This window comes from Castor canadensis, chromosome 9 (genome assembly GCF_047511655.1).
Source record: "Castor canadensis chromosome 9, mCasCan1.hap1v2, whole genome shotgun sequence".
Taxonomy (NCBI): domain Eukaryota; kingdom Metazoa; phylum Chordata; class Mammalia; order Rodentia; family Castoridae; genus Castor; species Castor canadensis.
In genome coordinates this window covers 112,085,021-112,110,055 of record NC_133394.1, presented here as the reverse complement: position 1 = coordinate 112,110,055, position 25,035 = coordinate 112,085,021, and the positions used below count along the sequence as shown (strand labels likewise).

General features: G+C 39.1%; 1 protein-coding gene across 6 annotated transcripts in view; it reads right to left on the bottom strand.

The window, feature by feature from the left end:
• Clock (clock circadian regulator) overlaps positions 1 to 18,764 on the bottom strand; it is a 107,748-nt gene extending 88,984 nt beyond the window's left edge. For 3 of the 6 annotated variants that reach the window (XM_074042212.1, XM_074042216.1, XM_074042218.1), the window contains exons 1-2: positions 18,690 to 18,764; positions 17,717 to 17,777 (exon numbers count right to left, since the gene is read on the bottom strand). The gene's annotated coding sequence lies outside the window, so the exon portion shown is untranslated. Of the gene's footprint in view, positions 1 to 12,117; positions 12,137 to 17,716; positions 17,778 to 18,392; positions 18,547 to 18,689 lie in introns of those variants that run through there. The other 3 variants (XM_074042213.1, XM_074042215.1, XM_074042214.1) reach the window with 2 other exon arrangements.
• Between the last annotated feature and the right edge of the window lie 6,271 nt (positions 18,765 to 25,035).

Genomic DNA, 25,035 nt, shown 5'->3' with positions numbered 1-25,035 from the left:
GTCAGAGATCGTTAGAGACGTCACTCTTAGACTTAAAACACACTCTAGAAATTCCAAGAGAAATTGCCATCGAAATATTTCATAAATCCTTAGAAAATTTCCTAACCCATTTAAGCTCCTTTCATATGTTTGAAAGATGTTTATTTAAATTAAAATCTTAAAGTGCTCCCAGAATGTTATAAAATCATTTGACTACTGAAGTAAACCTTAAAGTATGTTCATCAATGAAAAGACAGGCAGCCCTATACATGCCCAGTGTCACAGAGAACTGCTTGCTATCTTCATTTGTAAATGAAAGAGAGGATTTGGATACCAGTACCTGAATAAAACATTTTCAGTATAAATTAACTGCAAACAAGACAGTTAATTACGTATCACTTTATGAAAAGGAAGAATGAAATTGCACTTACTTGATTAAAAAAAAAAACTACTGCAGTTTGATCGTGGGCACTACAAAAAAATATATATATATACTCACAAATATATATATACAAAGAGTGTTTCTAGGATTTCATGTTTAATGTCCTGTCAATTTCTGAAAATTTACAAATTACTGATCGATACAATGCAAACAGTTTTTAAAAAGCAAACAATATAAAAAGGGTTATATGGAAGTCAGCCTGCTGTGTAATTCCCATCCCTACAAAGTAATCATCCTCACCCATTTGTTTTTCTGATATTTCTGTACCATGCTTGTCATTGTATATTAACTTCAAATCATATCTACTGAATCAAACATTTAAAGAAGAACTAATACTAATCCTCAAGTTATCCCAAGACATAAGAAGAAGGAATTTTTCCAAACACATTCTACAAGGCCACCATTACCCTGATACCAAAACCAGATAAGGACAGAACAAAAGAAAAAAAAAAAAAAAAGAAAGAAAATTACAGGCCAATATCAATATCCTTGATGAACATAAGAGGCAAATATCCTCAATAAAATACTAGCAAACTAACAGCACATGGAAAAGATTATTCACCACAATCAAGCGGTACTCATCCCAGGGATGTAAAGATAGGTAAGTATATGCAAATCAATAAACATGATACACCATCATCAACTGAATGAAAGACAAATCCATATGGTCATCTCAACTGATATAAGAAATGCTCTTTATGATAAAACCCTGAACAAATTTAAGCATACAAGGAATGTACCTCAACATAATAAAGGTCATTTATAATAAGCCAACAGCTAACATTATAATGAGTAGGAAAAAGCTGGAAGCTCTCTAAGATTGGAACAAGAATACCCATTTCCACCACTTTCATTCAACACACTGCTGGCAGTCCCAGCCAAAGCAATTAGGCAAGAAAAAGAAATAAAGGACATCCAAATTGGAAAAGAAGTCAAACTGTCACTGTCTATAGATGACATGATCTTATATATACAACACCCAAAATTCCACCAAAAAACTTAAATTCAACAAAGTTGCAAGATACAAAATCAATGTACAAACTCAGTACTGTTGTGTGATATGCCAATAGCAAACTATCGAAAACAGAAGTCACACTTTCACAGACACACACATGTATATACTAGGTATATATGCATATATGTGCGTGTGTATATATATGTATCTCCCCCTAGGAATAAACTAAAGATGTGAAAGATCTCTTCAATGAAATTTGTAAAACACTGATCAAAGAAATTGAAGAGGTCACAGAAAAGTAGAAAGACACACTGTGTGTTCATGGCTTGGAACAATCAATATTGTTAAAGTATCCATACTACCCCAAGCAATTTACAGATTCAGTAAAATCCCCATAAAAAAATTACATCTTCACAAAATTAGAAAAGATAATTCTAAAATTTGTATGAAAACCAAACCCCAAATAGCCAAACCTATTTTGAGCAAAAAAGAACAAAGCATTACACTGCTTGAATCAAAACATACTTCAAAGCTGTAGTAACCAAAACCAGCAAGGTATTGGCATAAAAAGTGACACAGACAAATGGGACAGAATGGAGAGATAGAACTAAACCTATAAATCTGTATACAGCTGATTTTAGACAAAGATGTTAGTAAGAACACATAATAAAGATAGGATAGTGTTTAGGTGGGCATAATGGCTCATGCCTATAATCTCAGCTACTCAGGAGACAGAAAAAATACAAGGATTGAGGTGTGTGTGAGGCCTGTCAGGGCAAGAAGTTAGTGAGACTCCATCTCAATTATTAAGCAGGGCATAGTGATCTTAGTTACCCAGGAAATAGGAAGATACTGGTCAAGGCCATTGTGGGCCTTATTATTGAATAATAATTAAAACACAAAGGGCTGAGGGCATGGCTTAAGTTGTAGGAGCAAGCCTGAGGCCCTGAGTTCAAACCCCAGTACCACCACTAAAAATCAGAGAAAAGACACTCTTCTTATATGGCATTACAGAAACTGGATATCCATACACAGAAGCTTGAAGCTAGACCCCTATCTCTCACAGTTATAAAGATCAACTTAAAGTTGAGTAAAGACTTAAATGTAAGACGTGAAACTATGCAACTCTTAGAAGAAAACATAGGGAGAGCCAGGAGCAGGTGGCTCACACCTGTAATCCTAGCTACTCAGGGAACAGAGATCAGGAGGATGGCATTTCACAATCCAAAGTCAGCCCCAGGCAAATAGTTTCCAAGACCCTATCTCAAAAAAAAACCCATAATGAAAAAGGGCTGGCAGAGTGGCTCAAACAGTAAAAGGCAGGCCTAGCAAGCATGAGGCCCTGAGTTCCAACCCCCCAGCGCTGCCAAAAAGAAAACAAAGGGGGATATGACACTGGAATGGGCAAGGATTCTTTTGGACAAGACTCCAAAAGCACAAGTTTGAAACGAAACCAAAAATAGACAAATGGGATTACATAAAACTAGAAAGTTTCTGCATAGCAAAGGAGTGCAAAGACAACATAAAAAAACGGGAAAAAATATTTGGAATATACACCTCTGACAAAGGGTTGATACCCAGAATACATGGGAACTCCTAAAACTCAACTGCAAAAACATAAATAACCCAACTTAAAAAGAACAGGTCATAGATCTAAATACACATTTCTCAAAAGAAGATATACAAATGTCCAATAGGTACATGAAAAAATGCTCAAAACCACAAATTGTCAGGAAGATGTCAATCAAAACCATGAGATATCACCTCACCCCAATTAGAATGACTAAAATCAAAAAGGCTAAAGCTCACAAGAGCTGGTGAGGATGTGGAAAAAAGGGAATCCACGTGCACTGTTGGTGGGAATGTAATTAGTACAGTAACTGTGGTACCAGTGGGTCTATGGTTTCAAGACCGACATTGAGGAAAAAGCACAAATGCTCAGGATACAGAGTTCAGGGCTGTACTGTGGATGCTTGAATTATTCTTTACAAAATGGCACCCCAAATTCTGCTGAAGACATACCATGCAGCCTTTCAACAAATCTCAAATTTTCACTCTATGACTTCAATTAAGCACACTCATTTTTACCTTGCTTTTTAGGAGCACCATTTGCTTTCTGGGAGGCAGATTTTCACAAAACTAAAGGCAGGAAACATTCAGCAGGTCACATACAGATTTAAAGGATAATCAAGGGCTGACTGAGAGCTTTTCCATATCAACTAAATTGAGGAATGTGCAAGAGGGAATTTAAAATTTTTGTTTTAGAAATTTATTTTGATTTTTTTGACCATATTTAGTCAAAACTGTATGCACCAAATCTGTAGATAAGGTGGGCGGGCTTACTTTACACCATGATGGAAAACAGTCCGGAGGTTCCTCAAAAAATTAAAAAGAGAACTACCTCATGACCCAGCAATTCCACTACCGTGCATACATCCAAAGGACTGAAACCAGTGTGAAGAGAAATCTCCCCTCCCATCTTCAGAGCAACACTACTCATAATAACCAAGAAATGGAAACAGCCCATCTGTCGATTGATGAATAAAGAAAATGGGCTACAAATACGTGATTGCATACTACTCAGCCATGAAAAAGAATGAAATTCTTGGTGAGGGGGAGAAACCAATGGAGGGTATGAACCAAACTGGGGGTACAGTATATGCATATATGGAAATGTCACAACCCCCATACAACTATTGTAAACTAACAAAAAACTTTTTTGAAAAAAGGATGAAATTCTGTGGTTTTCTAGAACTGGAGTTAGCCAGACACAGAACGAAAAATACCACATGATCTCTATCTTTCATGTAAAATCTGAAAGTACCGACTGCACAGAAGTTCAGAGTACAATGGTGGCTACCAGAGGCTGGGGACAGTTGTGGGGAAGGATGTATTCGGTTACAGTTAAGCTCTGATGTACTACTGCACATTATGGTAACCAGATACATAACAGTTATGTACTGCGGATTTCAAAAAGCTACAAAAAAGGATTCTGAAAGTTTCTACAACAAAGAAACAATAAATGTTTTGCGTACATAAATTGTGTTTAACTTGTGAAATACTATTCATGTCCTTCTGAACATTACTTGGTGCCCAGTTAATATGTATAAACTTTATGCTTTTGTGTATCAGTTAAAAAGTAAAATTAAAATATACAAAATTGTCTATTGACCCCTTGCTATAAAAGATGAGGATTTAGTTCACATAGACTGTCTTCAACCTGCTTTCTTCCCTCCCTATTCCAAAGGCACTCACTCTTACTGAACATATTCAGTGTAGCTAGATAGACTTTAGCTGCTGTTAACTATAACAGTCCCATGTGGCTAGTGGCTACTGTGTTAGATGGAGAGCCATATGTTATTCCACCTTTGGGGAATACAATGAAGTTTTCCTTACGATCTAGCATTATGCTCAATTTTTGTATACTATCCACAGGTGTTTGGAAAAAAAGTATAACCTATTTTTAAGACAGGATTCAATTTGTGCATCAAATTTTGATTACTAATTGATACATTTAGCTATTATACAGCTTTAATTTTTTGTTTATCTCACACATTTATCATCTAATAGAAGCCCACTGAAGCCCTCCACCACTAAGGTTTTCCTGAATAACCCTACAGTATTCCTTTTGCCTTTTGAAAAATATATGAATGTTTTACTATTTTGCATGTATTTGGTGTTTGAAAATATATGAATGCTTTACTATTTTGCATGTATTTGGTGTTTATTCACAATAAATTTAAACTACAAAGTACTAGTCATTGTCTCACTTCCATCTTTGCTTCATATGCTGCATAGCTCTGAACTTTTAATGAACTTAGCATTTGTATTAGCAGTCACCTTACACTACCTTATATAATGAACTATTTTCTATTAATTTATGCTACCTACTCATTCTTTATTATAAGCTATGATAAAACATATTTCTTTTTCCTCCCCCCTTATCACCAGTTTCAGCTAACAACATTATCTTTCTTACTGTTTAGCATTCTGCTGTTCAGCAGTACTTCTTTTACTATACTTGCTGATGTCAAATGTTACGGATTCCTAGCTATTAAGAAGAGGCAACTGGCATACTTAATTTTTATCCAAATCCTCATCTTCTTTTCCACTTTTCTTCTGCAATTGTCATTTCACTGCTACATTATATAGTAAACTTTTCAATGGAGACCTCTCTTTCTGCTCAATTTGAAATTCTAACCCCTCTCTTATGAACTGAAAGTCTAGGTCTTCCCAAAATTAATACGCAAAGGCCAAGTGTGGTGGTGCACACCTGTAATTCCTGCATTTCGGAGGCTGAGGCAGGAGGATCATGACTTTCAGGCTAACTACATAACAAGGTCCAAGTCAGTCTGGGCTACCATAACAAGAGCCTGTCAAACTAATAACCACCCACCACCAATAACAGCAACAAAAAAGTTAACATGTTGAAGTCTTAACTCCCAAAGCAATGGTATTAGAATGTGGGTCTTTAGGAGGTAATTAAAAATGAGGATGGAGTCCTCATGAGTGGGACTTATGCCCTACAAAAAAAAAAAGAGATCCCAGAGAGTTCTCTACTACCTCCCCACCCCCCTCCCAATTTCTGTGAGAACACAAAACAAAGATGGCTGTCAGGGAAAGGCATGGTGGTGCACGTCTGTGGTATGAGCCCGGGCAAAGTTAGCAAGAGACCCTATCTGAAAAACAAACTAAAAGCAAATGGAGCGAGCGCAAGTGCAAGGCCCTGGATATCATCCCCAGCCCAAACAACAACAAAAACCAAAATGCTGTCTACAAACAAAAACAAGAAAGAGGGCCCTTGCCAAAGGTCAAATCTGTTACACCTCATCTCTGTACTCTCTACGCCCAGAGAAGTATGTTTGCGATCAGGCAAGGAGCTCACACCTGCAAGAGAAGCTACTGGAGAGGCGAAAATCAGGAAAATCGCAGTTCAAGACCAGCCTGGGCAAAATGGACCTCCCCTCATCTCAACAATAAATCTGGGTGTGGTGGTGCGTGTCTGTTATCACAGCTACTTGGGAGGCTAAATAGGAAGACTGTGGCTCAGACCAGACCAGGCAAAAACACAAGACCCTACTCATGAAAAACAAAAGCAAAAAGGGCTGGGGGCTGGGGGCATGGTTCAGTCATAGAGATACTGCACAGCAAGCACGAAGCCCTGAGTTCAAATCCCAGTACCACCAAAAAGTTTGTTAACCCATACAGCCAAATGATATTTTTGTTACTTTTAAATCCCAATCCTTTCCTCATACTTGATAAAAATCAACTTGAAGTGAGCCAGAGACTTAAATGTAAAAGCAAAACCTTAAAACTTCAATGACAACACATGAGATAAAACTGTTAAGTAGGCAAATATTTCTTAGCTAGGACACAAAAACCATGAAGCATAAAAGAACAGATGAATCTGATTTCATCAAAATTTAAAACTCTCTTCAGAGGCATCATTAAGAAAATAAAAAGGCAAGCTACAGATTGGGAGAAAATTTTCAGAATTCTAGTATCTAACATCTGTCAAAAGCCTTATCAGAATATATCTAAAGTAAGGGTGGGCTCTCCACCTCAATAATAAGCAAACAACCCAATTTTTATCAAAATAAAAGCCAGTCATACTGCAATTTAAGGTGATTATCTCCCTATTTCATCTGCCTAGAAGAAAGGGTAAGTATCCTGTTACAGTTTAGATATGAAGTGAGCCCCAAAAGGTTCATTTGTTGAAGGGTGAGGACTCTGACTAATCAATGTATTACTCCATTGATGGATTTGTTATTTGATGGCATTACTGGGAGTTATAGAAACTCCGGAGATGGAGCCTAGTTGGAGGAATGGGTCACTACATGCCTGTCTTGGGGGCTCTAACTTGTCTCAGGCCTCTGTCTCTTTCTCTACTTCCCAGGTGCCATGAGATGAGCAGTTGTGCTCCATCATGTCCTCTCGGCCACAACGCTCTGCCTCATCTCAGGCCCAAAACAAAGGAGACAGTGACCATGGACTGAAAACTCTCAAGAGTCAAAATAAGCCCTTCCTCTTTTAAGTTGCTTATTTCAAGTATTTGTCACAGTGACAGAAAAATAATACAATCCTCTGGCAGAAAATATCACATCTGGCATCCATTCAAAAATAATAAGGTATAAATAAAACAATCAACCAACTTGACCTAATTGATATTTATAGAACACTCCACCCAACAAAGAATACACATCTAAGTACACTGAGACACTTATCAAATAGACCATACTCACATTTATTTAAAATGAACTCCAATAAATTCAAAACAATCTCATCACATGGATATTAAATTTAAAATAGCAGAAAAGTCTCTGGAAAGTCCCCAAATCTTTGGAAACTCAATAGCACATTACAAATGATCCAAGACCAAAGAAGACATAAAAGAGAAAGGAGAAGCCAGGCATGGTGGCATGTGCCCAGAGGACCAACTACCGAGGCAACTGAGAAAGAAGGAGGCCCTGAGCTCATGGGTTTGAGCCCAATCTGGGAAACACAGCAAGACCCTGTACCAACACCTGCTCCCCTACACCCAAAAAAAAAAAAAAAAAAACTAGAAAGAAATTCAAAGTAAACAAAAATATAATGTAACAAAAATTGCAAGCAGTTGCAAGTGTACAGTGTGCTTAATGTTTAAAAAGAAAAGAAGGTAGAAGTCAATTTCTTTTTAAGAAACTAAATAAGGCAAATTATACCCAAAGAAAGCAAATAAAGATTAGAGTAGAAGAGAAGACATAAAACAGAAAAACTAAAGGAAATCAGTTAAACTAAAAGCTCACTTTGAAAATCTCAATTAATAAACATCTAGCCAAACTGGTAAGAGAAAGAGAAGGCCTAAATTACTCATATCACAAATGACATAAATATTAAACATCTATGAATTGTACAGACATTAGACTGTTTTCTACAGATATTAATAGAAATAGAATATTGCAAACAACTTTATGCCAGCAACTCATCAACTTCAATAAAATGGACATATTTCTTGAAAAACTTAGCAATGTGAGAAGAGAGAGAACCATACAACCACAGAGCCAATAACTAACAGAAAAATGAATGATATAAACTCATACCAATGCAAGATGCTGACACTGTAAAAGATGAGCATTTAAGTAACTATAATTAATATGTTCAAAACATGAGTATTAAAAAAAATCTATAAAATTGGAGCAAATAAATTTTCTAGAATTCAAAATTACAATGTAAAATTCACAACACAATAGACTGATCTTAAAAAAGGGAAGATAGTTTGTTGTACCAGAAAACAGATCAACAGAAGATACACAAACTGAAGCATAGAGGGGAAAAAAAATGGGTTTTTCTGTTTTAGTTTGTTTGGCGGTACTAGGGTTTGAATTCAGGGTCTCACGCTAGCTAGGTAGGCACTGTACCACTTGAATCACTCCACCAGCCCTTTCTTGTGATGTGGTTTTTCAAGACAGGATCTCACAAACTATTTGCCTAGGCTGGCTTTGAACCTCCATCTTCCTGATCTCTGCTTCCCAAGTAGCTATGGTTATAGCCATGAGGCACGGGCATCTGGTTCAGAGGCAAAAAATTTTTGAGACACAGAATATGATTACTACGTGTAATATACGTATAAATAAATCCCGAAAAGAAGGGGAAGAGAGGTAATAACAGAGATCTTCCCAAAACTTAAAGGTATCAATCTACAGATTTAAAAAACTCTACAACATAAATCATTAAACTTAAAAAGAATGTCAACACAGAATAGCAGAAGTGTTGTAAAACTAAGACAGTCTTAAAAAGTAGCCAAAGAAAAATAAAGACACATTATTCTCAATGAGAATATAACTGATACATTACTTTCACAACAAGCCTGGCAGCTTAACCAGGCATGGTGGGACATACCTGTAATCTCGGCTACTCAGGAGGCATCACTATATGAGGGAAAGAGTTAACAATATCCCATCTCAATAAATAAAAGTGGGCCTGGTGGTGCATGCCTATAACCCCAGCTACACAGGAGGGGTAGGTAGGAGTATCACAGTTCAAGGCTAGTTGTGGGCAAAAAAATGCAAGACCCTGTGTTTCAAGTGGTAGAGTGTCTGCCTAGCAAGCAGAGGCCCTAACCAGTACTGTCAGAAAACAAAAACAAACAAATCAAAAAAGGCTGAAGCAGAGGCAGGAGGATCAAGAGGACTGGAGGTGTGGCTAAAGTGGAAGAGCACCTGCTTTGCAAGCATATAAACCCTGAGTTCAACCTCCAGTCTCACAAAAATAAAAGAGTTCAAGGCCAGGTTCAGCTACATGGAGAGTTCAAGGTTAGCTTGGACTACATAACAAGACCTTGTCTCAAAGTAACAACAACAACAACAATAATAACGATAAAAGACTAGTAGCTCAACAAAAAAAGAAGCCAGAAAGCACTGACACTTTTTTAATTTTGAAAGAAAATAACTACCATCTATGACCTTATAGCCAATGAAAATATCTCCAAAAAGTTGAACTTAAAATATTTTCAGACAAACAAAAGTGAAAAAAATTCATTGTTAAGTAGGCCAGTATTAAAATACTGAAATACCGAAAGGTGCTATTCATACAGAAGGAAAATGATCCCAGACAGGAATATAAAAATGCAATAATAAAGAGCCCTCAAAATTGCCCAAAGCCATATGGGTTTGGGTGTTTAACATTTCTAAATAAAATATAGGATTATAATAATGCAAAAAATTTGAAAGAGGAATTCAACCTTTATAAGGAAATGGCAGTACTGGGAATGCTAATAGTAGTAATTCATTCCACACTAATAAGTCAAGGTTCATGACTTTATCTCTGAATTATCACTAAAGAAAAAGAACGTATTACAAGCTAAGCGTGGTTATACACACCTCAAATCCCAACACCTGGGAGGCTGAGGCAGGAGGTTCACAGTTCCACACCAACCTCAACTATACAGTGAGACCTCGTCTCAAAAAACAAGCTGGGCACCAGTGCTCACGCCTACAATCTCAGCTACTCAGAGATCAGGAGGATCGCAGTTTGAAGTCAGCCCAGAAAAACAGTTCTCAAGACCCTATCTCAAAAATACCCAACACAAAAAAGAGCTGGTGGAGTGGCTCAAGGTGTAGGCCCTGAGTTCAAGCCTCAGTACATCAAAAGAAAAAAAACAAACCACAAAGAAACAAGACAGCAATGGTGACTGCCTATAATTTCATCTACTTCGGAGGCAGAGGTACAAGGCTTACATTCCCAGGCCAATCCCACCACATAGCAGCAGAACCTATGTGAAAATCGAAAAAAGCAAAAGGACTTGGGGCATGGCTCAAGTGGTAGTACTTGGCAAGCAAGTTAGAGACCCTGAGTTCAAACTCCAGTACTGGGGTGGAAAAAAACCCATACAAACAAACACAAAGTCTTAACAACAGAAAAGTTGAAGTTGATGGTAGTTACAAACTCAACTGTTAGGAGCAAAAGTATAAATGAACTATTGAAGATTTAAACTTTCTGGCATTCAGAAAACATGACAGAAAAAAAATATGTACAAATCTATCCAAATTCCACTTGCTATAAAATTTTACCACAGCCACTCCCAACAAAAAGAGTCTTATCATTGAGATTTTCATGATTTTTCATCAGACTTTCTTTCACTTTTCTAGTACTTTACTTCTTTTCCAATGTGCACAATTCGCTTTCACAAAACTTTCCGAAAGAAAAGGATCAATACTGTAAATTTCAATAGTGATTAACACCAACAACAAAGTAACAGATTTACAGAAAATAATGTGATCGAGTCTAAAAAGAAGCTAATCAATACTCTATTGGTGAACTAAGATACCTCCATAATTATAACTGTATCATTTTTTCTGATAAGAGAGAAAAATTAAGAACTAAAAATAGCTTTTTCACTGACTAATCGTGTAGGCCCATCACTATGACAAATACTTGAAATAATGAACTCAAAAAGAGTAAGTTTATTTTGGCTCAGGATTTCAGAGGTTCCAAGTCCATTTAGGTGGATCCACTGCCTTTAGATAGGGGAAGGGGTGCCAGTTGTCGATGCGAGGAAATGTATGGCAGGGTAAAACAACTCTTCATGACAAGAAAAAGAAAGAGGAAGATATTGGGGTCCCATAAACACCTTTAAGGGCACACCCCCAGTGACCTAAAGAATTCCCACTAGGCCCTGCCTTCTAAGGCTTCATCTCATTCTAAGAGTGCCACACTGCGGCAGAAGGGGTACAAGCCTTTACCACATAGACCTTTAGGGGACACTTAAGATCCAAACTAAAGCACTAATATTTCTTTCATTTCTCTTCTTGCTTCCAATTTAAAAATCTATTAAACTTTACTGAACTATATAAATTAAAAAACAAAATTTAAGTCTCAACTTTTTAAAATTTTAATTTGTAGAGTTTTTCCTTAAGTAATTTCTATTATTTCAACTAAAATTTAAGCTTTAGACAAAAGAAAACCACTCATTAGTTTCGTGAATCAAAACTTTACTTGGTAAATGTTTTTAAAAGAAATATACAATACCATGTATCTTGGAAACATGTTCTAGTAACATATTATTCTCATGTAACATGGTTAAATAAGCAACTTATTGAGAGCCAAAAAAAAAGAGCCATGTTTAGCACATACTACGAAAACAGGAAGAATAATCATTAGAACGACTGAATACTTCATTATGTGACATTTGTTTTTTAAGTAATGTGCATGCATTATCTCATTTAATCTCCACATAACATTGTAACTAGCATTATTCACTTACAGATGAGAAATTGAGGCAACATAATTTGTCCAACATCCAAGTCATTGGCAGAGCCAAGCAGACTAACTACAGAATCTTGCTCTCTTCAAAATAAAACAAGATTCACTGAAGATGGAAAACAGAAAATATACCAAAATTGATAAAAGCTTAAAAAACGGAGTCATTATAAGAATACTTATAGAAACATGAGTAAATGTGTAATTTCCAATAATAGACAATACATTAAAACAATTAAACTTTAAGATATCTATTTTCTCTTGAAAGTAGTTCACTGTGCCACTTTTACTTTCCAATTTAAACCAGAAAATGCAACATACGTTAAAATTATATGCCTAGGAGATGAATGAAATGTCACAGATATCCTATATTAAGTTGATTCTTTGGATGATAAAGGACTATTTGCTGGTGTTTAGACTTTCTGTTTAAGGAAATGGTTTTGGAGCAATTTTTTAAATTCTCCACTGAACTTAAGACCACTGTACAAAAACATTATAGCTTAAACTTTAAGGATGTGTAAAGACTACTTTACATACCACAATACTACTAAGAAGGTTCGTACAAGAACACTACTGTCCATATGATTTATGCTCGTAAATCAGAAGTCAGCTTAATACAATTCAAAGTAAAACATACTTTAAAAAGAAAATATGCCATTACAAAAATCTTGGATTAACTTCATTATGATGGATCATGATTAGATAACTATACGCTTACAGCATGTCTTCAACAAAATGCACTAAGTTCCTGCTTAATTTGGTTATAGTTATCAACAAAAACTCAGCACCATCTTATTTGAAGTCTACTTCTTTTGAAAACTATCAATTTTTTTTTCAAGTTTCAAATCCACCTGATCATTATTTTAAAAATAAAAATTTATGCAAACAACAGAAAAACAGTGGTGAATAGATTACTACAAAAACAGGTGAGAACACTACGTAGCTATTAAAAATAATCACTTGCTGTAAGAAAAACTCCATGAAAATGTGTTGAGGATCTGCTGTTAAGTGAGCAGGAGAGCTTGCACTACAGCGGACGGATACATCACAAGCCTGTAACTTGAAACAAGGTATGGCATCATGCAACTATAATGCCAGCACTTGAGGAGACTGAGCAGGGCAGGAGGAATGAGAGTTCAAGGCCAGCCTCAGCTACAAAATCATTTCAATACCAGCCTGGGCTACATAGTGAGACCTGTCTCAAAATAAAAACAACAACAATTTTTTAAAAAATCAACTTATATCTCCATTTTCCAATATTTGTGATGCATGCAACTTAAAATATAGGTATCTGACTAAATATAAAATTTTTGAAAAAGTGTGGGTTTTTTTGTTTTAATATTTGATCTTCTTAATGTAGAAATAAAATGTTTCAGAAAGATAAACAATCTTATCCAAAACAGCATGGTATAAAAATCAAGTGCAATTCAAAGCATTCACTTTTACAAGTGATTTCTCTCTTAGATTTCCAGGCTTCAAATTAAAAAAAACCAAAATTTAAAAACTAGGCATGATAGCACTCCACCCTGTCAGCCCAACTATATGGGAAACATAAACAGGCACAATGGGGCATAAAAATGGGAGACCCTACCCAAAAAATAACTAAAGAAAAAAAAGGGCTAGGGATTCAGCTCAATCTCAAGAGTATCTGCTTTGCTAGCACAAGACCCTGAGTTCAAACCTCAATATTGCCCAAAGTAGTAATAACAGCAACAACAATCACAATTATTTCTTTGAGAAATATATGACTGAAACAGAAACTCAAAGTTGAAACTATGTTTCTAAGAATGAGTTTAGGTAACGTAGCATTTGCATAATCAAAAACATGGAGAAGAAAACATATTCACTTAATTCATGAAAATTACACCTTACAGGCTATTAACAAATGGCTGTAAAGCAATCTATAACTGTGTTATATAATTAAACAATCAATAAGATTAAACTGCTCTGACACTTAAAAGTGCTATTCAAGTCATACAACTTCATTCAATATTTCAGACTCAGTAAAGAAGAGGTAATGTCCAAGGTGTAATAGCTACAAGAAACTACACTTCAAAAAGTATTGTACTTTATGCATCTGCAAAGTACTATAAGAAAATAGACACCCAAAAAAATAAAAGATTCTCCTACAGTGTGGAATCAGGGTTTTTCTCCCAACATGGGGAGAAATTTAATTAAATGAAATATTCACAGCAAATAAACATTTGATACTGCACCAGAAATAAAAATGTGAGGGATAAATGACACTAAGTATGTCTCTTGGAGGAAAAAAACTGAGATAGGAAGGAACAACATCCTTTTAATACATATTTGATGGTAGACAATAGTTAACGCATAGAATTAAACTTCCTAATATATTTCCAACAATCCCAAAATCTAAAGATTACAGGCTGTTGTATAAGTATCAAAACAGCAAATGGCTCTTTCCAATGGCAAAGCTTCAAAAAAAAAAATTAAAATAGTCATCAGTCCCATAGATACCCACTAAAAGAATTCAACTTAATCCTTTAACATTAAAGCAAAGATTTGACTTTTTCAAAGATTATTTGTTCTTTCTTTAACTAATTAAAAGACTGGGATTCACATTTGTTCTCAAAACACACAAAATACCCACAAAACAACATGCTGGAAGTAGCCTCACCCTTTTAAACTTTTATTTTTTCTTCTAAAATCTGTCATTTCTTGGCTATGGTTGTAGCTCAGTTGTAGAGCACTAGCGAGGATGTGCAGGGCCCTCATTACCAGGAGAAAAAAAAAAAGGCAATAAAATCTGTCATTTCCTATCTTGTATTATAATTATTATAAGCATATGTATTAAGAGTTCAAACACTGAACTCAAGCTTACAGCAGTGAATTGCACTGCATCTTTTCTAAAGGATTTTTTTGCAAGTATTTAATGTTTAAAACTTTACTGACATCTTACATGCATACAGATATGCGTGCACATACCATTCATGTAAAAATTTTGGGATTTTTTTGAGGGCGGAGGGTGTTGTGCTGGGGATAGAACACAGGGCCTTGGGCATGCTAGACAAGCACTCTACCACTGAGCTACATGCCCAGCCTGCATATTTCTAGATATCCTACATAACCATAAACAGTCCTAATACTTGAATTTTCTGCAAACTCTATCACCTAAAAGAATTAAGACTTGGACACTGTTTGTAGCTTGTTTTAAAAAACAAATCAATAACAACTGTCTGAAACTATTAGAAAGGTAGTACTCTGGGGAAGTTGGAGAGATGTATACTATTTGTGATCAGTTGAGCATAAACTCAACCAAAGAGTTCTCCCCTTAAAGCCAAAGATCCTAAAAACTGGGTACCAAAGAGTCCTATATAAAAATCATGGAATCTAAGTCTTTAATCCCAGATAAACTTCACATCAGTTTCACTTCCCTGCCAAGTGTAAATACCTCCACACCAACTAGCCCATCGCTAGTGAAAAAGATGACTACTTCCTAAGGTGTCTATCACATTAAACTTTCTGATATACTCCAAGTCGCTTCCCTTGCCTGTTGGAAGTGAAAAAGCTGGAGAAGCAATCATTCAAGAATACAACGAGTCAGGCGTGGTAGTACCTGCCTATAAAACAAGCCAAGGGGAGGCTGGGCGGACAATTTGAGTTTGAGGCCAGCCTCAGCTACATGGCAAGACACTGTCTAAAAGACAACAAAACCCTACAATTCAATTTTCAAGACTGAAAGGAACACATTTGTAAATGCACAAAAATCTAAAATGATATACACCCAGTATTAACAGTGGTTATGACCAGGGAGACATGTGCAATACAAATAGAAATATTTAAGGAGGGTTTTCACTTGGTAAAAATAGACTGTACTCCCTAAACTTCTCGAGAGTACCACTTTATTTCTGTAACTTCAAAAATAAAATCCACAATAAAAATTTGAAACGTAATTCCATTTGTGAGGAAGATTGGGAAGATCAACATACATGGAGTTCAAATGAAAAATAAATGCCATTTCGCACGAGAGTGGCTACTACACACTTACACATCAAAGAGTGTGTAGAATATTTATATCCTAGAATATTTATACATAATATGGAATACTGGTAACATTAACAAAAATGCCTACAGCAACTATTACCCACTATTAACTACTTTGATTACACTCTATTGATCACCACAGGGAGTTTGAGCACGACCTTCCTAAAATTAACTACTCTTAACAACACCCTTTTCAATTTTAACCTCAATAAAAAGGTTAGGCTAGGGATGGGAGAGTGGCTCAAGTGGTAGAGTGCCTGCATAGCAAGCATGAGGCCCTGAGTTCAAACCCCAGTACTGCCAAAAAAAAAAAAAAAAAAAAAAACCCCAAAAAGTTAGGTTAGCAGCACTAAAAAAAAATCATTCATATAATGCTTACAATCCATACTTATAAAAATTTTTTTTTACACCAACAGAAATCTGCATTTTAGTTCTATTTTTCCTAAGAAATAAACTGTCCATTCATTCTCATTCTTTCTCACTCTCTCCCCTTCCTTTCCCCTCCCCTCCCCCCCCAACACACACAGGAATTTACATTCCCCCAGGGTTCATATTTGATTTCCTTAAGGAAAAGAAGTTTCCCAATCTGAAAAGCATACTATCCTAGACAATCGAGTTTATTATCATTGTAATGGAGTGTTCAAACTTTGAGGGCTAAATAAAGTTTTATACAATTATATATAACTCCTGCAAACAGATTGAGAACACGAACTTCACTATGAAAGCAGCATAATCCAATCATTATGCCAAATGTAAGCAATATCATTAAAACATTTTATTCAAGTAACTGCCTTTAAAAATTGAATTTGTCAGCCCAGTGTGGTTGTGCACCCCTGTAATCACAGAACTTGTGAGGATGAGGCAGAGGATCTTGAGTTAAGGCCAGCCTGGGATACACAGGGATACCCTGGCTCAAAAGAAAAAAAATATATACTGCACTTGTGTGTGACCTCAGCATCTTAAAAATTAAAGTATAATCGGCCATGAAATGTATCCTGTAAGTTTCTTTAGTTTTACCTTATGTTTTTCAATCTTTTGAGAAACCATGTTGAAAATGACCAAAACTCACCATAAATTAAGCAACAATATCACATACATTATTTTGAGGAGGGGGATTTTTGCTTAGTCTAGCTTATGAATCCATAATATAGTCTCACCTCCTCATCGTTACTAGTTTTCCAACATCTCCCAGCTTCTTGGTGCAGAGCAGGTGTGAAAGGCGCCCTCACACCTGTCCGCCTTGCTGCCAGGCCCTCTCTGAGGGCAGGTTTCTGATTCCCACCCCCACCCCCCACCTCCATGTGGGCACAGGAAAAGCTTCCTCCTCTTTCACAGCTGGTACTGACTCGTCCCACCACATGTCTAGTAACCTCCCATGCCATTCTACTTAACCCACCAATTCCTTTCCTCCCCAAGGATTTTAAAACAAACCCCACTTGAGGTGTCCCAAGGCATGTGTCTCAGGAAGAAGCAACCATTACCACGATCTTTTAGAGCGTGTATTTTCAGGCAGGTGCGGGGAAACTGTATTCCACAATTTCCTCCTGGGAGCCCTGAGGGCGACAAATCAGAGCGCAATCTTCATGCGGAATTACCTGTACTTTGGTTTCGGGGAGCAGGGCACTGTAAAACTTTGCTTCTTGTGCTTTTCTTGCACTGTAAAAGAAGACATCCAGAGCTGCATTTTAAGACGGCGACTGGCATGGCGTTCTCTGTCTGTCAGGACGCCTGTCCCCCACGCACCGCGCTCCCCGGGGCCGAGCCCCGGAACCACGACCACCAGCGGAACCAGCCCTCGGGCGGCGGCGGCGTCCGCTCGGACCGTGGAGCGCCGCGCGCGGGCCGGCGCCGCGAGGGCGGGGGTTCCCCGGAGGAGCTGGCCGCCCCAGCGCCCCATTGGGCGCCGCTCCAAACGTGCCCAAGTGGTGACAGGAATAAAGTGGGTCACAAGGCCTAGCGGGTCCCGGGCGACAGTCCTCTCGGTACCCGGTCCAGCTGTCGCGACCGCCCAGCCGCTGGAAGCGGGTGCAGCCCGGGCAGCAACCCCCACCCCCACCCGGCCGCCGGGCCGCGCCGTGCACCCCGATCCCGCCCGTGCCCCGCAGGTAACCCCAGCTGTCCCGGAGGACCCCTCAGCCCCCGCCGGCCTCCGCCCAACTCCCGAGAAGATCCAACCCAGAGCAAGACGCCAAACTTGGGCTTCAGCTCCCGCCTCCCCTCACTTGGCCGCCGCCCCCCGCTCCCTCCCCTCGCCCGCGCCCTCACCCTCACCGTGAGGCTGGCGGCGGCTCCGGCTTCCTCCCTCCCCCACCCGGGACTCCGGGCTGCGGGGACTCGGAACCACTGACCGGCTACGTCCAGGACACTGCGCGGCTCCCAGCGCCAACAGCACCTAGGGCTGCGAGTGGCGCCCCCCCCACCCCTCAAAATTCACCGCTACAGCCACCCGCTCCGCCTCCCCCTCCCTTGCCTTCTCCTCCTCCACCGGCCCCGGGAGCACGCATGCGCCGCCGCGGCAAGCCAACCGTCGGCCGTGAAACCGGGGCCCACCCGGTGGGGCGCACTCACCGGGAGCGCGCACGCGGGCCGGCCAGATTTCCTTCGCGCTCTCGCCGTCCGGGGTTTCCTTTCTCAAGCCGGTAGCCGCAAGCCGCGTCCGAGATTGCGCTCCCTCGCGGCGCATGCGCCGTCCGTGACCCCGGACCGCGGCCGGCCGGGCTCGGCGGCGTTCGCCCCTCCCCTCGCGCTCGCCTTCTCCGGCGCGTCTGGCCGCGCATGCGACTTGCCCCGTTAGGTGACACGGGGTCGCGCCAGAGGATTCCGGGCGCCCCCGAGACTGCTTCCTCGCTCCAGCGTCCTCGCGCCCCGGGGCCGCCCAGGGAAGCCGGGATCTCCCGGCTTCCTCTTCTCCGCTCGTCCCGCCGGCCCCGAGGGCGCGGGTTGCTGGAAAGCAGGGGAGGCGGGGCCCCGCCGGGCCGAGGGTGCGGCGGCGGGGAGCGCTAGCTCTAGGTCCCGGCGACTTGGGCTTTCACCCTGACGCCAGGACTAGAGAAGGAAGAGTTCCCTGCCAAGTGAGGGATCCCGAGTCCAGAAAAGGGGCCCTGCTCCCCGCGCAAAGCAAAACACTTGGCTGACGCAGGGCTAGGGTTTTCCAGTGTTGGCAGGGACGTCTCTCCTGGAGATTAGGAAGGCGCCTGCACAGCCTGTGACACCCTCTCCCCGGCTCCTGGAGAAGCGCGGCTTGGGTGGCTTCCTAGTGGTGGGTGTGCCTGGGGACCCCAGGCAGGTGCCCTCGGCTGCGGGCTTGTATTTGCTCATTTGCAGTTCCCCCCAACCTTTTATTAAAAGCCTAATGACACTATAATGCGGAGGAACAAGGACTCTATTTGCACTGGTTCCTTGGTTAGTGCTTTTACTGGAAGTCTTTATAACCCCAATTCCTAGTAATTTGGACTTGAAGTAGAGGCATCTTCTTGTCTTAAAAAAACAAAAACAAAAACACTGTTTTGACTCCAAGATCCTTCCAGGTTAACATAAATCTTAAGTATGTGAAATTCTTGCTGTATGCTCAGAGAAAAAAAAAAAAGAGCATCAAAACTGAGGAACTTAACCGGGTGTGATAGTGCACACCTGCAATCCCAGCTAAAGGAGGGTATGGCAGGAGGATAGTAAGTTGGAGGCCAGCCTGGGCTACATAGCGAGACATTGTTTCCAAAAAAAAATTTTTGTTTTGTTTTTTTATAAAGGAGGAACTTAAATCAGCTCCCTGGCTCCACTTGAGGATTTTTCTGGGAGCAGTGGGAAAGCCTGATTAATTACATCATAGTTCATTAGAAGGAGGTTTAGTAGACATTTCTGCTTGTTCCGCATTCATTTCCTATTCTGGTGATTTTCTTTGAAATACCAGCCTTTCTCCACTCAGTCCATATGGTCCTGTAGAATACTAGAGGGAAAACATATTTGAGTCCATCCCCTCTCTTAGGTTGTGGTTACCAAGAAAGATGTTACCTCTTTTCCAAAGGATTTGAGTCTGCAAGAATGGAGGCCTGGAGCCATCTTTCTATTCGTGAATAATGAGAAGGAAAGTACCATGGTGGGTGGCAGAGAGCAGATTGGTTTCCTGCCCTGAAATCAATGTGGATAGATTCCACTGGATATTTCAGTTAAGCTAATCAATAAATTCTTGCATGTGTTTGTTTTATTGCTTAAACCAGTGAGAAGTTTTCTGTGACATGCAATTGAGAATTCTAATACTGAAAGTTAGCAAGAGAGGAAGGAAGGTCAATAATGCTTACAAGGTAGGCTGCAGCCAGACGAGTGTGTGAATGCTTTTCCTGGTGTGGATGTTTGAATGTTGGATTTTTTTTCTAGAAACAGTGATCTATCCTTATTCTCCCATCTTTTAGAACATATACCTTTGCCCTTTTTAATGGTTTTGTTGTCCTCTTAGTCACCAGGATCAAACCTGTGTTCATCTCTGACTCCTCCCTCTCACATTCTGTTTAATTATTTACAAAAGCCTGATGATAATCCTCAGTTTTTCTGCTCAGTCCTCTGTCTCTTGAGTATTTCCCAAGATTCGGTTCGCAACTTCTCCTTTCTTCCTTACTCTATTCATTTCCTATTCTGGTGATTTTCTTTGAAGAACTAGCCTTTCTCCACTCGGTCCAAATGGTCTGAGAAAAATCTAGAAAAAAATCTATTTCTCAACTTTTCCATCTTCCACATTCTGTTTCCATGGAACAAAAATCCTGCCTCATGGATTACAGATCGTAAATTTTTCTCCCCCAGCCCAAACCATCTCATTAAACACGATTTATGTAACTCATATAATTCTGTTTACTCCTTTTTGTAAACTGAGTATTTTTAACTTTTTTCTTCCAACTGAATTCCCCCCACTTGTTCTTTAATTTATTCATCTGTAAAATGGGGATAATAGAAGCTAGCAGAGTGGCTCAAGTGGTAGAGCACCTGCCTAGCAAGCATGAGGCCCTGAGTTCAAACCCCAGTACCACCAAAAAATAATAGTAAAATGAGGATAATAGTCCCATCTCATGGTAATTGAAAGGAGATTGTGTGTGTGTGTGTGTGTGTGTGTATTAACAGTACCTAGTACATAAGAAATCCCATTTAAGTGATGAACATTTTTTATAAGTGGTAATTATTTTTGTGTAATTCTCCTGTCTCCTTTGGTCAGTCTTCCCCTAGCTCCCTATGTTCCATCAATCACAAATAGTGTCGATGTTTTTCATAATACCTCTCTTGTCCATCCTTTCATTAACTTCCCTAGTTTTACCACCAGGTTAGGGCGAACTGGAAAATAGGTTTAAGATTATACACAATAGGGAATATAAGGTAAGTTTTCAAAAAAAAGAAATATGTATGATTTAATCACTCATTCTTTCTCATCCATTTAAAATAGAAGGAAGTGCAGTAATATGGGGTGGTATTATGGGCTTCATAGTCAAGTCTTAAATCTTACTACTATTTCCTAAAGCTGAGACACAATGGCAAGTCAAATAATTCCTCTGAGTTTTAGGGCACTTATCTATAAGCTGAAAGAATAAGCATTTCAGAGAACTGTGGCTTGGGTGAGAATGGCAGCTGTAGATCTTTACAATTTTTGTTGGAATGTAGAAATGATTAAAGTGACTCAAAAATCTTTAATTCCAGCCTCCAGCTTTCCTTTGGGTTCCAATTACCTACTTAGCGTCTCTTCTTGTGTGTCTCAAGTATCATGAATGCCCTATTCAGTCTGTCCTCCAAAGAGAAATAAGAAAAGTCTTTTGAAAATATCAGTGAAATCATATGTTGCTTCTAAAAACTCTTTCATCATTTCCCATTCCATCCACACTCTTAATCATGGCTACAATACTGTTTGATCTGGCCCCTGCCTAGTTCTCCAACCTCATGTCCTATCATTTGCTCCTCTTCCCTTAACACTCCCATCCAGAAACTTCTTTTCAGTTCCTTGCTCATCTCTCTCCTCTCAGACTTTGGCACATGCTGTAGCCTTGCATGCATCCTCCCGCCCCTCCCCCATCAAATTTTCTCATGCCAGACTCCTCAACCTTTTGTCTCAAAAGATCTAACCATACTGTTTCAAGTTTTCTTCTCACTTGCCCCCTACACAATACCCACAGTTTTTCTCTCTTACTGTGTTCACTATTTCCCTCATAATATTTTTAATGTTTGTTTTCTTATTAACTATTTTCCCTAATACCACGTGACAGAACTCTGGGAGGGAAAACCATGGGTTTCACTGTGTATACACCATCCATTCCAATGCCTGGGGTGAATGAATGGTTAAATGAATGAAATGAAAGGGAAAAGCAAAATGCTAGATAAAAGATATTTGTATCTCAAATTACTATTGAGGCAGATTATTGTCAAAAGGTAGCTTTAGTAATGTGTATGAAGTACAAAGAAGAGGTAAACTGAAATTAATTAAGAAAATATGATGAACTAGTTCTGTGCTAGTAACTGAGTACTTGAGGACCAGCAAGAATATGTAACACTGTAATAGATAGATACAGATAACACCTGCAAGAGATGCAGAGTGAAGTCCCAAGGAGGGAACAAAGAACATCAGTTCTTACCTTCTAAATACCAATATTTGTTGTCTGACTCCTTCAGCCAGGATTAAAAGTAGGACAAAACGACCTTTCATAGCCAAAACCTTCAACTCTACTCTCTCAGGCCACAGAAGCATAACACTTAGGAAGAGGAAGAACACAAAAGAATCAATGAAGCTATGTCTTCTTAGGCTCCTGGTACCTTGGCATTTCCTTTCCTTCTCATCCCTGTCCCACCCCGAGTTAATAAGACTCCAGTGGAATAACGTAGAGAAACCGGAGGTGACTATAAGAAGGGGAGACTGAAACCCTGTCCACTAGCAGTTTTGTTGATACTGCCTTGTGCTTACCTGAACAGGAGAGAGACTTGGAGATAAATACCTGGCCAGGGAGTGAGCTCTCAAGTAAATCTGCATTCCCACCATTTGGCACGGTGAGGAAGTGGACATTTCTACATCTTGTAGGTTGATTAATGCTGTGTGAGACAGGGCCACCAGATCTGAACCATCTTGATACTTGAGGGTTGGGGGAAAGGATTCTAGCAGCAAGAGGCCATGTGTGCCTCTCAGGGAGAGAGCTAAGACATTAGCGGAGATAGGGCAAGACCATCAGACACCCATGTTGAATAAGGAACTGTGCAGTAGGAGGTCACCTGAGAGTTTCCAGGAGAACCCAATGTACCACTAAAAAGTGAACATTTGCATGCAATATGGATTTTACAGTTAAGAAAAATTTATTACTAATTCTTTCTCTCAGCCCCCAACATCAGAAGGATGAATCCAGAGAGGAAAGAAAATTAACTACTTAAAAACAAACCCCATTCAAGGAAAAAAACCAAAAAATCCACCCCCCTACCTCCATAGTGCTCTGAATCACTAGTTCAGCCCTAGAATGTTTTTGGCTTTGGGAACCTGGAGTGTCAAGCTGGATAGATCTAATAATACAGAGTGTGGGATAAAGTTAAGGAACACACTCAAGCAGACTAGGAATTCGCTGCCCAGTGCTTCTCAAATTGTAATACATAGGCCACTTGGCTGGGGTCTCATTAAAATGAAAATTCCAGCTTACTCTGGGATAGGGCTAGAGAGAAGGTATTTCTAACAAGTTCTCTAGGAATGACTGTAGGACCAAACTGACAAGACATTATATATTAAGTAGTGAAGGGACTGTTTGAGTAGAACACAGTTGGCAAGAATAATTAAAACATATTAGATTGAAATATAGTAAATATCCATTTTTGTAGGTTAAAAATGGTTGAATATTGGCAACTAGAAACTCTTAGGAAGCTACAGTGCCTGTGCTTGTAATCTCAGCACTCAGCAGGCTGACGCAGGAACCTGGGCTAGATAGTGAGTTCCAGGCCAGAATGGAGCCCTTGTCTCAAAAAAAAATAAATAAATAAAACCTCTTAAGTTTCTACCTACGAAATAAAAATTCATTCAATAAAATGGAGAATAATATTAAGTATTAGATTATTTTCCCACATTCTAACAAATACCTATAGCCTCCTTAAATGAGAATGTATAAACTAAGCAGTTTATGTAAGTAGTAGTAACCTGTAGGCATGAGTTCTCTCTAGACCAATGTGCATGTGTGCATTTTGAGGAAGAGTGAGGCCAGAATCACAACCAGCCAGTTCTAACATGCTCTAATTTTATGATTTTTTTATGTTAAAAGCAGTCTTCAGACTGTGCTTACATATAAAAATTCTGCCTCTTGGCAGATCTGAGTTATGGCGGAATGTGTACCTTTTTATCTGTCCTGTTAATTTTAACTTTAAAAAATGGATAACTTATGTATTTATTTTTAAAAATACTACCTTTAGGGTGACATTTTGCATTTGGTTTCAACTAAAAGGAAGGGAAAATAATGTTCATACTTACATGAATGGAAGGCGTTAGTGTTACATGGTAACTATGATAACATGGTCCTTTCATTTCAACAATGTTGTGTTCTGAGTAGGAATTTATCCATCCACTCCTTAAGGAGTTTAGGATTTGGATCAGTGTTAAGTAGGTAATTGTTTCTCTGACATGATTTTACTTTATCTGGTAAAATAAATTACCATGACTCAATCTGCCTCAATTTTTTCTTCTCCTTCATGATTCTCTGCAGCATCTAAGCTCCCTTTCCTCACCAACAGCAACAAAAGTGTTTTCCTGACTCCATGTTACACTTCCTCAATTTTCACCAACGTATTTTTGTGATCTAACCATTTAAGGTTAGTCTCAGTGCTCTCACAAACATCATTGAACATCCATAATTAGAGTTATGGGCTATCAACACAAGCCAAATATAGTAAAATCCGTTAATGAACTGTGTGTGCTGAATTTACCAAC